A 13015-nucleotide genomic window follows, 5' to 3' on the forward strand; every position below is an offset into this window, starting at 1 on the left:
TTTTTCGAAATGCTCCGCAGTTCACATTCTGGACTCCCTTCCCACGAGAAATTGGCCCGGAGAGAACTCCAGCCCGGCTCCGTCCCCTCGGCAAGCTATCTGCATTTTACAGCCCTAGTTGCACGTTGTTGAGTGCAAAGTGTGAACGCTTGTTTGTCCTGGAATTTTTACTGTGCTGGAGTGCTCTGCTGGTGATTTTGGCCACGTGGAACACAATGATAACAGTGCGTTTGTTGCCGCTCAAGAGACGGCAGCAGGAAAAAGCCACGCTGAGTAAAACTGTTGTAAAGAACATTTATTTGGCAACTCAAACGGACAATTATGTGCTATAAAAAATATCTGATACACTGGTAATAATTTATGTAATGACTGTTTTTCTGACTAATTATCCGTCTCTCGCTTATTTTCTTTTTTCGCTTATTCCATGCATTTATACAGCCCACTCTCTGTGTGTCTCTTCTTGAACACACACACTCACACACACACACACATGCACAGCAGACAGAAGTCACGACCTTGTCCTATACAAGCTGCTGGCCTAAGCTCCAACAATAATGTTTATTCGTCTGTCTCAGGAAAGAAAAGACACGCCTTCCGCTAGCAGCTAGTCAAAGCAGGAAATCTAGGAGAGAAAATGTAGATGCCCTGCTACACATGTCCGAGCGCACAACACTCACACGCAAACACACAACAGTGTGCAAACAGAAAGACACAAACGTGCGAGGAGACGCCTGCAGCTGTAATTGAGGAAGGTGCTAATTGGTTAAGTGTTGTTGAGTCACTGGGCGCTGTGCAGGATTTGGAGGCATGGCACCAGCAAACACCGCTGAGGATAAAGATCTTTTCCAATCTCAGCTTCAGCATGCAGCCCTGTCAACAGGCACAAACGTTCAAATTGGAGGTTTGACTGTTCGTACCAGCGTTTAAGTAAGTTCATCCTTCTGCAACATCCAAAGTGACTTACAGTAAATCATACATACATTCATATATGATGGCGGGGTCTGCCATGCAAGGTGCCGACCAGCACGTCAGGAGCAGTTTGCCCAAGGACACTTTGACATGCAGACCAGGGGAGTCGAACCAGCGACCTTAAAGCGAAACTCTCGCCAAAAAGCAACCAAGGCTTTATTTGGGATTGTATATGAGTCAAACCTTCGTGTGAAAGCATAATTACGAGGAAAGAGGCACTTTTAAGATTTACTGTAGTTTCGGTTTTGGGCACGTTAATTTTGAATGGGAGTGCATGGGGCAGGACATGCTAGCATCAAAATCGCTATTTTTAGAACACTAAGAAGGCTCGACACAACATGAAACTTTGCTCGTAGCATCACCAGGGTCTCTACACATGAACAAGAGCATTGAGAACATTGTTTGTGTACGCAGAGTTTATGAAAAAGAAGGTTTTTGAACTACTCACGTTAGCTGCTGCAGCTCTTGCGCGTCGCCGTCATGCCAGACAAAAAGTGTCAATCCCCGAGTGCGACCTGACAGGCAGGAGAGTAATGGTGAACCGCTCCTCAAGCGTGCCTGTCACAATGTTCTCAATGCTCTTGTTCATGAGTAGAGACCCTAGTGATGCTACGAGCAAAGTTTCATGTTGTGTCGAGCCTTCTTAGTGTTCTAAAAATAGCGTTCAAATTTTGATGCTAGCATGTCTTGCCCCATGCACTCCCGTTCAAAATTAACGTGCCCAAAACCGAAACTACGGTAAATCTTAAAAGTGCCTCTTTCGTCGTAATTAAGCTTTCACACGAAGGTTTGACTCATATTCAATCCCAAATAAAGCCTCGGTTGCTTTTTGGCGAGAGTCTCGCTGTAAGGTAACAGGATGCTGGCTCTGCCCCTGAGGGGTCACTCAGTGTCTCTGTTAGCCGTGTAGCTAGTGGTCCTTTTGATGGAGTCTTGCCAGGCGAAGCGTTCAGAGCACCAGGGGAGTGTTGGCGTTTACAACCTGGACACCAGATCTGGGCTCAGTAGCCTCCGAGGGAACGTGGGCATGAGAAAAGTTGCGATCAAGACGAATGAAGACAGAGTTTGCAGAGTTTTTTTTAAAGTTTGTCGAGTGAATGATGAGTTAACGAGGCAGTAAAGCTTAACAAATTACAGTTGTGTTTTATGTTTGAGAGGAAAATAGTTGTAAAAATATTTCCTTCCTTGACATATTGAGTAGTTTCAGTTTGTTATTTGTTCATACGTTAGAATTTTAGTTAAAGGAAATTAAAAAATGAACTGAAATTACGAGACGAGTGCTAGCCTCACGGCTAACTGAGCTAACTAGCCAACAGCGGCTGTTGAAAGTTTTAAACTAAAGTTCTGATATCGTACATATTGCAGCTTAAAGTAAATGAAACAGGTCGGACAAAGACAGACAGGAGTACACACACATCCAACACCTGAACCTCCTCAGCCTTCCTCATGCCTTAAATAAAGGTCACACTTCTTCCTCCATGGCACTGATGTTCATAACAACTTGTGAAGTTATTGTGAAAGTAATTTTAAAAAGACACTGTGCTGCATTAAGAAGTGGCCACATCTCCCTTTACTCCCTTTTCAGTGCTCCTCATACCTCCATATAACATTCTTTGCGGCACATCTGTCTCTGACTCTTTATTAATCCATGCATGTCGTGCTCTTTATCTAGTAGCACCCTGATCCAAGAAGTTGGTTTTTTGGTCCTGGTTGCTCACTTGCCACCTCCATGGGTGGTCCCCGCTGCAGTTTTTCTGCTGTGGTGTTTGTGCAAGTTCAGAGGTCTTTGTTTTTCTGGCATGTCTCCCCATGCTAACCAAAGCCGGAGGCCTGCTGCCTGTTTTCTTTTGCAAAGCTACACATCTGCAGGCTTTCGAGGAGAAACTGGGCAAAAAGCAGATAAACAGAAGGAGGGTGGAGAAGCAGGAAGACGGAGAGACACGGAACGCCGGGCCTTCAAAAAGTGCGAGTTGCCAGTCTCGCCCCATAGGTGCATGTGAGAGTCAGTGTTCGACCCGAAACTGTGGTCTGTTGGCAAATACCTGGCACACATGTTGACAGCCCCATTATTTATACTCCATTCTGACAGCTTGTTTTGTGTAATATACGCACATGTATTTCCATCCTCGCGCCGCCCTGTCTTCTGAGTTCCACAGGAATAAGTCAACTTAATGAATTTTGCATGAAAAAACAGTCTTCCCCCAACGGGTGTGTTACGGATCAAACAGTCACTCAGTCACCAGCGCTTAATGGCTAATTCCCCCCACTCTGAACAAGGTCATATTGTTCCCCATATTTATATTCCCAGAATGATCAAAGGCGAAAAATGATCCCTTCCGACAGTTAATATTTCTAAGTGCCTCGCTGAGAGCCAATTCTGCGTTATTTAAACTCTTTTCCCAGATGCATTTATTACCGATTCTGAAATCTGAAATTCATGATGTGATATGCACAGATTGTGTGTGAGCTGAGCTCCGAGGCTGCGGCGCAATCTCTCCGTTTCCTGGTGTTTGGGTGGTGGGACACGTGGAAACAGCTGTTTAGGGAGGAGGTTCCTGTGAGCATCAAGGTCAGGACACATTTACGCAGCTAGACGCAAAGCCAGGTGGGACAGGTCGCCGATATACTGTGTGAGTGTGTGTGCACTCAGCAGGATGCGTGTGTCCTGCTGACAGCTTCGCAGTGGGGATATTTGGCTGAAGCACAAAACAAACAATACTAGAAGGTTCTCCAAGGTCAGCATGTGGTCCAGTGAGTAAATGTGTTGGTCATAATGGGACTAAACCTACAGCGGCAGGTCTGGGAGGACCTCCGTGACCTCTCCAGGCATTTGCAGCGAGAAGCGACTCAGTGTGAGGGGAAAGGTCAGCGAGAGGATTGCTGCCACTCAAGAGGTCACAGCCCAGGTTGTTGTAGAGCAAGACCTACAAATCTGCCACTGCCGGGACGCTTGTTGTCTCAGCGGGGTGCAACCTGGAAGTTCACAGCGGGGTTGAGTTTTGCGTTAACCTTGTGCTCAAGCTGTGGCTACAAACTGAAAATAAGATAGGGCTAGCATGACAAGATGAAATGTTGTATAAATATGTGGTGAAGACACTGAGATAACAAGTGTTGACTGATTGAAAGTCAGATTAATCATATGATGAACATAAAAGCAGAGCCTAATGTAGCGCGAAACGTCTGCTTTGCACCAAGGAGATCAGGTAAGCTGTAGTCCAAAGCACACCTGTGTGTTAATCACGCTGTTTCATTAGCATCTGGAGATGCTTCATCGGCGAGCGCAAGCTAACCCAAAATCTGAGGGAAACAATGTTTGTATTGTGTGCTTAAAGCAACCGAGGCTTTATTTGTGATTGAATATGAGTCAAACCTTCGTGTAAATGCATAATTACGATGAAAGAGGCACTTTTAAGATTTACCGTAGTTTCGTTTTTGGGCAAGCTAATTTTCAATGGGAGTGCTACAGGCACTCTGACGCTAGCATCAAAATCTCTATTTTTAAAACAGTAAGAAGTCTCGACACAACATGAAACTTTGCTCGTAGTATCACCAGGGTCTCTACACATGAACACAAGCATTGAGAACATTGTTTGTGTACGCAGAGTTTACTAAAAAGAAGGTTTTTGGACAACTCATGTTAGCAGTAGTGCCGCCATCATGGCAGACAAAAAGTGTCGATCCCCGAGTGCGACCTAACAGGCAGGAGAGTAATGGTGGACCTCCTGCCTGTTAGGTCGCACTCAGGGATCAACACTTTTTGTCTGCCATGATGGCGGCGCGCCGGAGGTGCTACTGCTAACGTGAGTTGTTAGAAAAATCTTCTTTTTAGTAAACTGCGTACACAAACAATGTTCTCAATGCTCGTGTTCATGTGTAGAGACCCTGGTGATACTACGAGCAAAGTTTCATGTTGTGTCGAGACTTCTTACTGTTTAAAAATAGCGATTTTGATGCTAGCGTAAAAGTGCCCGTACACTCCCATTGAAAATTAGCTTGCCCGAAAACGAAACTACGGTAAATCTTAAAAGTGCCTCTTTCTTCGTAATTATGCATTTACACGAAGGTTTGACTCATATTCAATCACAAATAAAGCCTCGGTTGCTTTTTGGCGAGAGTTTCACTTTAAAGACAGTTTTAAACTGTTTATATTTAGGTCGGGTGTATTTCTGTTTTGCATCATTGGATTAAGAAAAGTAAAAGCATTTGAAGATGCGACCTTCAACTCTTAACTCACAATTGTTTGCATTTTTTTCACATGTGGTTATTAATGTCGAAGAGGAATTAAAGGTACAGTATGTAGTTTTGAGGAAGAAGTTTTAATCAGAAGAGAAAGATCTTCATTGACTGATTTGTTTCTGCCTGAACAAACTACATAAACAAACTCTTCAACGAGCAACACGACTGTTTTACTTTGTATCTGGCGGACCCTGCCACCTTCACCCTACCTCGTTAATATCTTCTCCAAAACCACATCCTTGACTTTTCTTTTAATACCATATATTTCTCTACAGACACTGACTCTCACACACAAACATTTACAAGAGGGCAAGTTTAATTTCTGCAATTACTCACAATATTAGCATTAGTTAGCTGGAGTTGATACCATCTGCTGATGGGAACTTGTTGCTTTTTCAACTGGCCGTCAACAGTTGGTGAAAGATACATTAAATACACTCCATTAACTTTCCTTACTTCCCGAGCAGGACCGCAGTAGCCGATGAGAGAAGCATCCTGGAGCAGCTGATGGGGCGGCCAACAACATAAACATTCTAGCACTTAAGACTAACGTTAGCTAGCATGCTACTGTTAAACAATATTAAAACTGACAGCTCAGCTGATGTGATCGTGTCTTCTCCAACATTTTCTCTTTCTTTACACCTGCTTCCCCGTGAGATCACGTGAGGTGGTCCGTGTGCGATGCATCATCGTTTTCAGATCTCGCATTGTGTTCATGTTTGAGATTAGAGAGAACATCTGTGAAGATTTTCTTTATGTGCAACCCGACTTTAACTCTGGTTGCGAGAGCCTGGTCGTAATTATCTCATCAAATCAAACGTCAGTGCTAATCATCTGAAGACAACACGAGTGTGAGTTGTGCTGTCAGTTATTCTGAGTAAACTTTATGTTTATAGATATTAATATTGCTTCTTCTAAATATCGAAGGAATCTTTATATTTGACATTTTTATTCATCAGGTTTGCTTCCCACCATTAAAGATCGATCGGACTGACAGAACTGACTGACTGACGCTCCCACAGGGGGAACCGGACTGATTAACAGATTCTTATTTAAAATCACAGTTTGTCCAGCCAAATGCAATTAATATCATTTTGTCAAGATGAGAAAGTATTAAAGTCCTCATGAATTATGCAAGTCGTCGTATGAAAACATCTCTCTCTCGTCCCTGCGGTGGAACAGCTGGCACCGCAGCGCTGATGTCTCTTCTGTCAAGATAACGAGATAATTAAGTCACGATCATGAGAAAACTGTTTGCTATGTCAAGAACGAATGAGCTCATTAAGATGCGATCTTGAGATAAACCTTTCTCAACACACGGTGAACCAAACTGATGTGGAGGTTTGAGACACCTATGAATGAACTCGACTCATCCGTGGGCGGCGGTGCCAGCCCCTCATATCTCGCCGGGGTGGGGTTGTTGGATGTGCTGCTGAGATCTCTAAACTCCGGCAGTTGACTTTATTTATTCTAACTTTGATTGTTTGGGTTTGGGGATTCTGTTGCTCCTGCCACGAAGGAAATTGCTCTCTTGCCTGCCGGTTGTGAAACGGAAAATGGTTTTAAAAACTATAACAAAACAAACCCAAACGCTTCTCTGTCAGTCTCTTGTGTTTTTGCGAAGGATCCTCGCTCTCATTGCCCCATCAGGGCCCGGCGAGGCGAGACCGGTCTGTCAACGAGATGGTGAAGAAAAATAGAAACGGAGGTCGTCAAATAGCTGGTAGAGTGATGAGCTTATCAGTTGAGTACAGATCTTTGGGCGGGTTGCTTTTTACTGTTTGCGTGCAAGCGTGGAGGAGATTGGCAGGATATCGGTTGAGGTTGTGGCGAGGGAAAGTACAGTTGCAACGCCTGTTTGTCTTTGTGTGCAGACATACGTTCAAAAGTTCTGGTACTCACATTGGGCTCAATCGCATTTGCAATTTTTACCTCTAGCCCTAATTTTTGAGCCCAGCCTTCCCCCTCAGAACAAGGTTAACTCTTTAAGACCATCAGACGTCATCAGTTATTGTCGATGGAGTTTCTGTAAACACCGGACATTGCGGGTATGCCGTCTTTGGTCAATCCTGGTGGCCATTTGCCATTTATCTGATTGAGATCCAACACATGGATTCATTCACAACTTCTCTATCAATAAAGTCATCAGATAAAGAAGAATACCTCCTCATCACCTGGCGACCAGCGGTGCTTTATGGGCTGACATTAGCAAACCCGCGCTCCTACCTGCAAGGAGGAAATGCATCAAAATGAGCGACTGTCATGCGCAAATTAGCAATAACAACATAACACAAGCTAGCTGGCTAGTTAGCAAATGAGATAGAGTTTGAAGTGTGCCTCTGATAAACTTTTGGAGGGTCTTATAGCCTTCTATGCACCTTACCTTTGAGGTGTGAATGCGAAAAATGGAGGGGTAGGGCTACATTTTAGATACAAGGGGCACATTGCTCTGTTAGCTTGACGCTCCTTTTGGATTCCCTTGCTCGGTGTTCTGCTCCTGAATGTAACCCAGAACCTCAACCTTTGGTACACTGCATAGATGCCGTCACACACACACACACACACTCACACACACTGCAGTGAAAGTTCCTCTGTTTGAGATATAGCAGCACTGTTGCACTCTGGAAACAATTACCAGGCAATAATCTTCACATTCTTTCATCCCACCACCAGCTCAGCTGATTAGGATATCCACTGGTACGCAAGGCTAACCTCAAACACGCTCACACACACTTGCACATTTGACTGTTTCTTCCATACAGCAGAGTACAGTACTCGCTCCCTCTTCAGTTACCGACCAACCCTCCTTTCTTTCTCTCTCACACACACACTCACCTGACATCTGATTCTCGACTGATGATTAATGACCCTAGAAGTCTTTCAGCAGAGACCACCCAGGGTCAAAATAACCTGCCACAAATACAGAAGCAGTAAAATACCATTCAGTCGCCACTCTCCTATTTGCACACGCTGCTGCAGCATCGTGCATGTGCCACAGCAGTAAAGGAGGTGGACTAGTTACTGTGGAAACACTTAAAAAATGTGCACCCTCCTTCCCCCGTCTTCAATCATGTGTGCAAGTGCTGCGTGTTTGTGAACAAAGTGGAGTGAATTCATTTATCTGCGAACACCTTTTTTGAAACGCACAACCGTACTCCTTTTATTCTTCGTTCTCTCTGTTTTCCCCCCAGTCTTCTCTCTCGCCCCGGTCCAACAGACGGAAGAATTACCCCGGCTGTCCTTCTCATCTCTCCGGAGAGCTTTTTCCCAGGGTGGAAACACTGCCATCCTTTTTCTCTCCGCTGTCCCCCCTTTCCCCCTTTTATCAGTGTCAAATGATTACCTGGGGGGAAACTGAGCTCGGCAACAATATGCGTCAGGTTGGCCAGGGGGCGCCCGGCCAAAAACATCTCCTCCTCCTCCTCCTCCTACCTGCACCAGCCACCCGACCATCCCTCCATCCGTCTGACTCCCCTCAAATGCCCTCCCATCACCCTTCCCGCCCACGCTCTCCACCCCTGTGCCAGCCGAGGGCTGTGGCAGAGCCCCAAGCCCATCTCGGAGGAATTTCCCTGTAGAAATTTATATCAATTTCAGAGGCCTCAAGTTTTGTCCACAGCGTGTGAAAAGACCGAAACTCCCCTCTCCCTTTTCACAGTCACTTTCCATTCCTTCCCCTTCTCTGCCTGCTTTTCTCTCTCCCTTTCTCTGACATACTTCCCCCTTTCTCGCTCTCTTTTCCTCAAATATTTATCTCTCTAAGTTCACTTTCCCTTTCCCGTCTTCCCTCACCACCTTTTTTTTTTTTTGCCCTCCTTAGCGGCTCCGTGTAGGCACAGCCTGGTGAATGCCAGGCATTCCTTTGTAAGGTTAGAACAGACAAAGGTGGACCACATCACCTGAAAGAAAACGGCCTTTTTGAATTGTCGCCCGGGGGGGAAAGACAGGCTGATAGCGGAGAAAAGAGGGAGTATAAAAGCAGAGGAGATGGAAGAGAGGAACACCTGTCCTCCGCTGTCCTCGCGTGAACCTTCAACTCTGACCTTTGTTACTCGATATCGACGCCTTGTTTGAATAAGAAGGGCTTAACTGAGGGATAATGCATTAGGTGTAGTTGTAGACCTTCAGTGCCGCATTGAAAGGAGGGTTTTTGTGCATCTGAGTAATGAGATTAAACACTGTCAAAACCATATTAGCTCATGCTATCGGCTCACTTACCGCCGCACAATACTTCACTCAGAGACTCGAGTAAACACAGTCACATTACAGCCCAAAAGTTAATCCCAATCGAGCTCACAAACACAAACAACTCCACCCTCCAACACACTCCGACTATTCACACAGGCCACTCAAGGAACATACATGCTCCCAAACAAGCTCACCCCACCCTAAACACATCACCTTTGAGGAGAACAGACCCCCATACGTTAACGCATAGTGGGTCTATGTTTGGCGGCGCTGGGTGTGGTGACGGGTGGAGTGTATTGGTGACGCCAGCTCGCCCTTCACCGCTTATTTTTGGTGCCTTTTAACGAACATCAAGGGGCGAAGCGGGTCTTGTGTGATGCAACGCGAGGGTTTTCCAGTGAGTTCACCGACGGCGACTGTTTGTTTTTGCTCTTACTAATGGAATGGAGCGAGGGGGAAAAGTGGAGTGAAAAAAGAGAAGCTCATGACGACCAGGTGTTTTTCCCCTCTTCTCGGGAATGTTTCACCTTGTAAAAGCAAGGCAGTGGGAGGGGACTTGTGTACCGGAGTGCTGAGGAAGAAGACGTAGAGGAGGAAGAAGAAGAAGAAGAAGTGAAGGGTTTGGGGGATTTTTCAAGCGAGGGGTGTGTGCTGACCAAAAGCGTATGAGCGAGAGTTAATGTGTTGTGCGAGATCTCCGAGAAGCCGCAGGCAGAATTCTTTAGTGCAACTGTAGCATGGCCGCGACTGGATGAGGCGGGGGGGCTTTCTCCAGCCTGCTGACCAATTGTCGGCCTTGTGGTAGGGTGTGATTGACAACACACCCCCGGGTGGGGTTGGGGGGTGGATGAATGAATGAGTGAATGAATGAATGGCAGGCCTGAGTGCCACACAGGGCTCCTATTGATGACATCATTGTTGGGCATCTGGTCACTCCACCCTTTCCATGTTTCAGAGAGCCATTCAGTCGGCTTCCACTGCACCATGTTCTCTTTCACAGACGTGACGCCCGTTGCTTAATTTTTAGTGATTATTCAATTTAGCCGGCTGCAGTCGCGACACAAGAATTCTTGTGACATTCGACAACTGGCCTGTTTATGACCTTCCATCAGATACAGCACAGATGTCTCAGAATAGAAAGAATTTACATCGATTTTCCAACTTTAATCAGTTTACTCGCTTGATATTGATGGAATTTGCCAGAAAAAACAGTAGAAAAAAAACCAACTCATAAAAGCCACATCTGTGCTGTAAATGCTGCTATGAAGACTCATTTTATACAACAGACATTATCCAAATATGCCCTCATTGAGACATAACCTATGGTTATCATGCAAGCGAAGGCTGTCTTTGAGTCTAATGGTTGGGAGATTACACAGTCTGGGGACATTTATTACTCCAAGAGCGAAAACATGAATGAGAGGTGTGCAGCGGGACTGCCAGCTCTTGATAACGAGCTGGAATTTAAACAGCGATTGAAGTCATGAATCAACGGAGGCGGGTGCAACGACCGGCCTCTTAATAAAACCGACCCGAAGTGATGATGAATAAAACCCACCGAAAACTTGGACGCAACCTTCTACCTTACCTAGTCTCTATCTGATCGCCGGCTCAGCCAATGGCTCGGTCCCAGTGGGTCTTTCAGGGAAAAGGCTAGGCCAGCTTCCCTCTGGATCCGTCCAATTCGCGGAGCGGCTTTCTCTTCAAGGTCCACTACCGCAGCACAGGGCCAGCTAACACAGTGCCAATTAAACACTGAATGCTAATCCAGTGCTGGCTTTGGTAAAAACTCCGATAAGGAGCGACTGTAGTTCATCCAGCTTGTTAGCTAACATCCAGAGCATGATTTCCAATTACCCCTGTTGATGAGAATTTATGCATCCTCCCAGCTAATGCTTGGCACGCTTTAAATGTAAGGTCTATGTGATACCTGTAAAACATCTTGTAGCAATGAATAGCCGGGCTGTAGTGGCGAAATGTGACCTGATGTCATTTACTGCTGTTTTGGTGATTAACCCCGAGAGAGTGCTATCGTGTAACGATTACACACAAAACGACAGCAGGTTTTAGGCGCCGACACAATGCCCCTTTATGTCCTACACTTATCCAGTGTTGTGTCATGCGTGGAGGTTATTAATTGGCCGTTGGAGCCACAAGTGAAGAGTTTTCATGGGAGCCTTCGTGATTAAAATCTCTGGGGTAATTCATGACAACATCTACAGGTTGAGCTTGATTTGTGTTTCCGATCAGGTAACGGTCAGGGTTCAGGTAGCGATAGGATAAAGGGTGACGTGATCCGGGAGGCAGAACACGAGCAAGAGACGCCTCCAACTTCATGATTAAGATCTTTGGGGGGATTTCATGACAGTGTCTGCAGGTTATGTTTGATCTGTGTCTGTGATCATGGCAGGGTAGGGGTTAGGGTTAAGATTAGAGTGGAGTGAATCCTTGGAGGGTAAGTTTGGAGGCAGAACATGAGCAAGAGACGCCTCCGAATTCCCCTCTCCTCGTCCGCCTTTTTCGTTCCCTTCCCTCCTCTTCATCCTACCCCACCCCTCCATACACAGCCACTACCCCACCCCATCCTGCTCACTCCCCTCCCTCCTCAGTGCAGCCAGCCACAGACACTTGCTTTTTGTATGAAGGGGTTTAACCCAATGAACAATCCTGTCTGTCTTTTCCCAAAATAAGCCAGTGGGAGAGGGATCGCCGAGTGAGCCAGGGAGATTGGAGCAGCGAGGTGCACAGCCCCTGGTTATAAGTCCTGGGAGTGGAAGCTCAGCCTGCTTGGACACCACAGCCTTTAGCTCAATATACACTGCCTTTTGCTGCCTGCCTTGACTGCCTGACTGACTTGACTGACTGACTGAGTCTCACTCCACTGTTACTCCCTCTCTCTCCCTCTCTCTGTCCTGCTCCCTCGCTCCTTCCCTCCTACTTTCCACCCTGGAGAGCAAGAGCGCACAGATTGGAAAGGTGCTCCTCAGACCTGCGTCTGGACAGCTTGAAGACGGCACAGAGAGGAGTTTTCACTCTCGCTCTTTCATCTCGCTCGCTTTCCTGCCAAAAAAGCACATGGATGGACTTTTGCTGGATGCAGAATAATAAAAGTTAGACAAATTTCTCCACCTGCGGTTGAAAATATCTTTTTTTTTTTTTCCCCCAGCTCTGGACCAGTTCAGGGTGCCAGCTCTTTTTGCTCAGGAGAACGCCGCTCCTCTTTTCTTTTTTTTTTTTTTGGTTGCCTGCATGTTCGTTGAATATCTGATGCCATCACATCCCATGGGAGACACGCGTGGCTGAAGCAAGCAAGGAGGGAGGTAGAAGAGAGACCCACCTGACGCTCACACCTACCTAACGCTGCCCCTTACCCAGCGCAGCCCCCACACTCCCTGCCCCTCAACGCTCTGAGGAGAGAAAGGTAAGACCCTACCTGCCCTCACCTTTCCCTGGCTCTGTTAGCATCCTCCTCTCCCGTCTTGTCATCCCTTTTCACTTTCGTCCCATGTGGCTGCACATGTGGCCGGGGCCAAGAGAAACAGAGGGGAGAGAACAGGAAAAGAGGGAAGGTAAAAATAAAAAACAGACGGTGCAATATCTCAGTCATGGGACCTGCATAATT

At 46.2% G+C, this 13015-nt stretch overlaps 1 protein-coding gene across 1 annotated transcript in view; it reads left to right on the forward strand.

Annotated features, from left to right (window-relative positions):
- The first annotated feature begins 12050 nt into the window (after positions 1–12050).
- The window catches only part of col8a2 (collagen, type VIII, alpha 2), a 47931-nt gene continuing 46966 nt past the window's right edge, over positions 12051–13015 (forward strand). Inside the window, exon 1 of the mRNA XM_030411446.1 lies at positions 12051–12814. The gene's annotated coding sequence lies outside the window, so the exon portion shown is untranslated. The remainder of the gene's footprint in view (positions 12815–13015) is intronic.

This window comes from Sparus aurata, chromosome 3, assembly GCF_900880675.1.
Source record: "Sparus aurata chromosome 3, fSpaAur1.1, whole genome shotgun sequence".
In the NCBI taxonomy this organism is placed as follows: domain Eukaryota; kingdom Metazoa; phylum Chordata; class Actinopteri; order Spariformes; family Sparidae; genus Sparus; species Sparus aurata.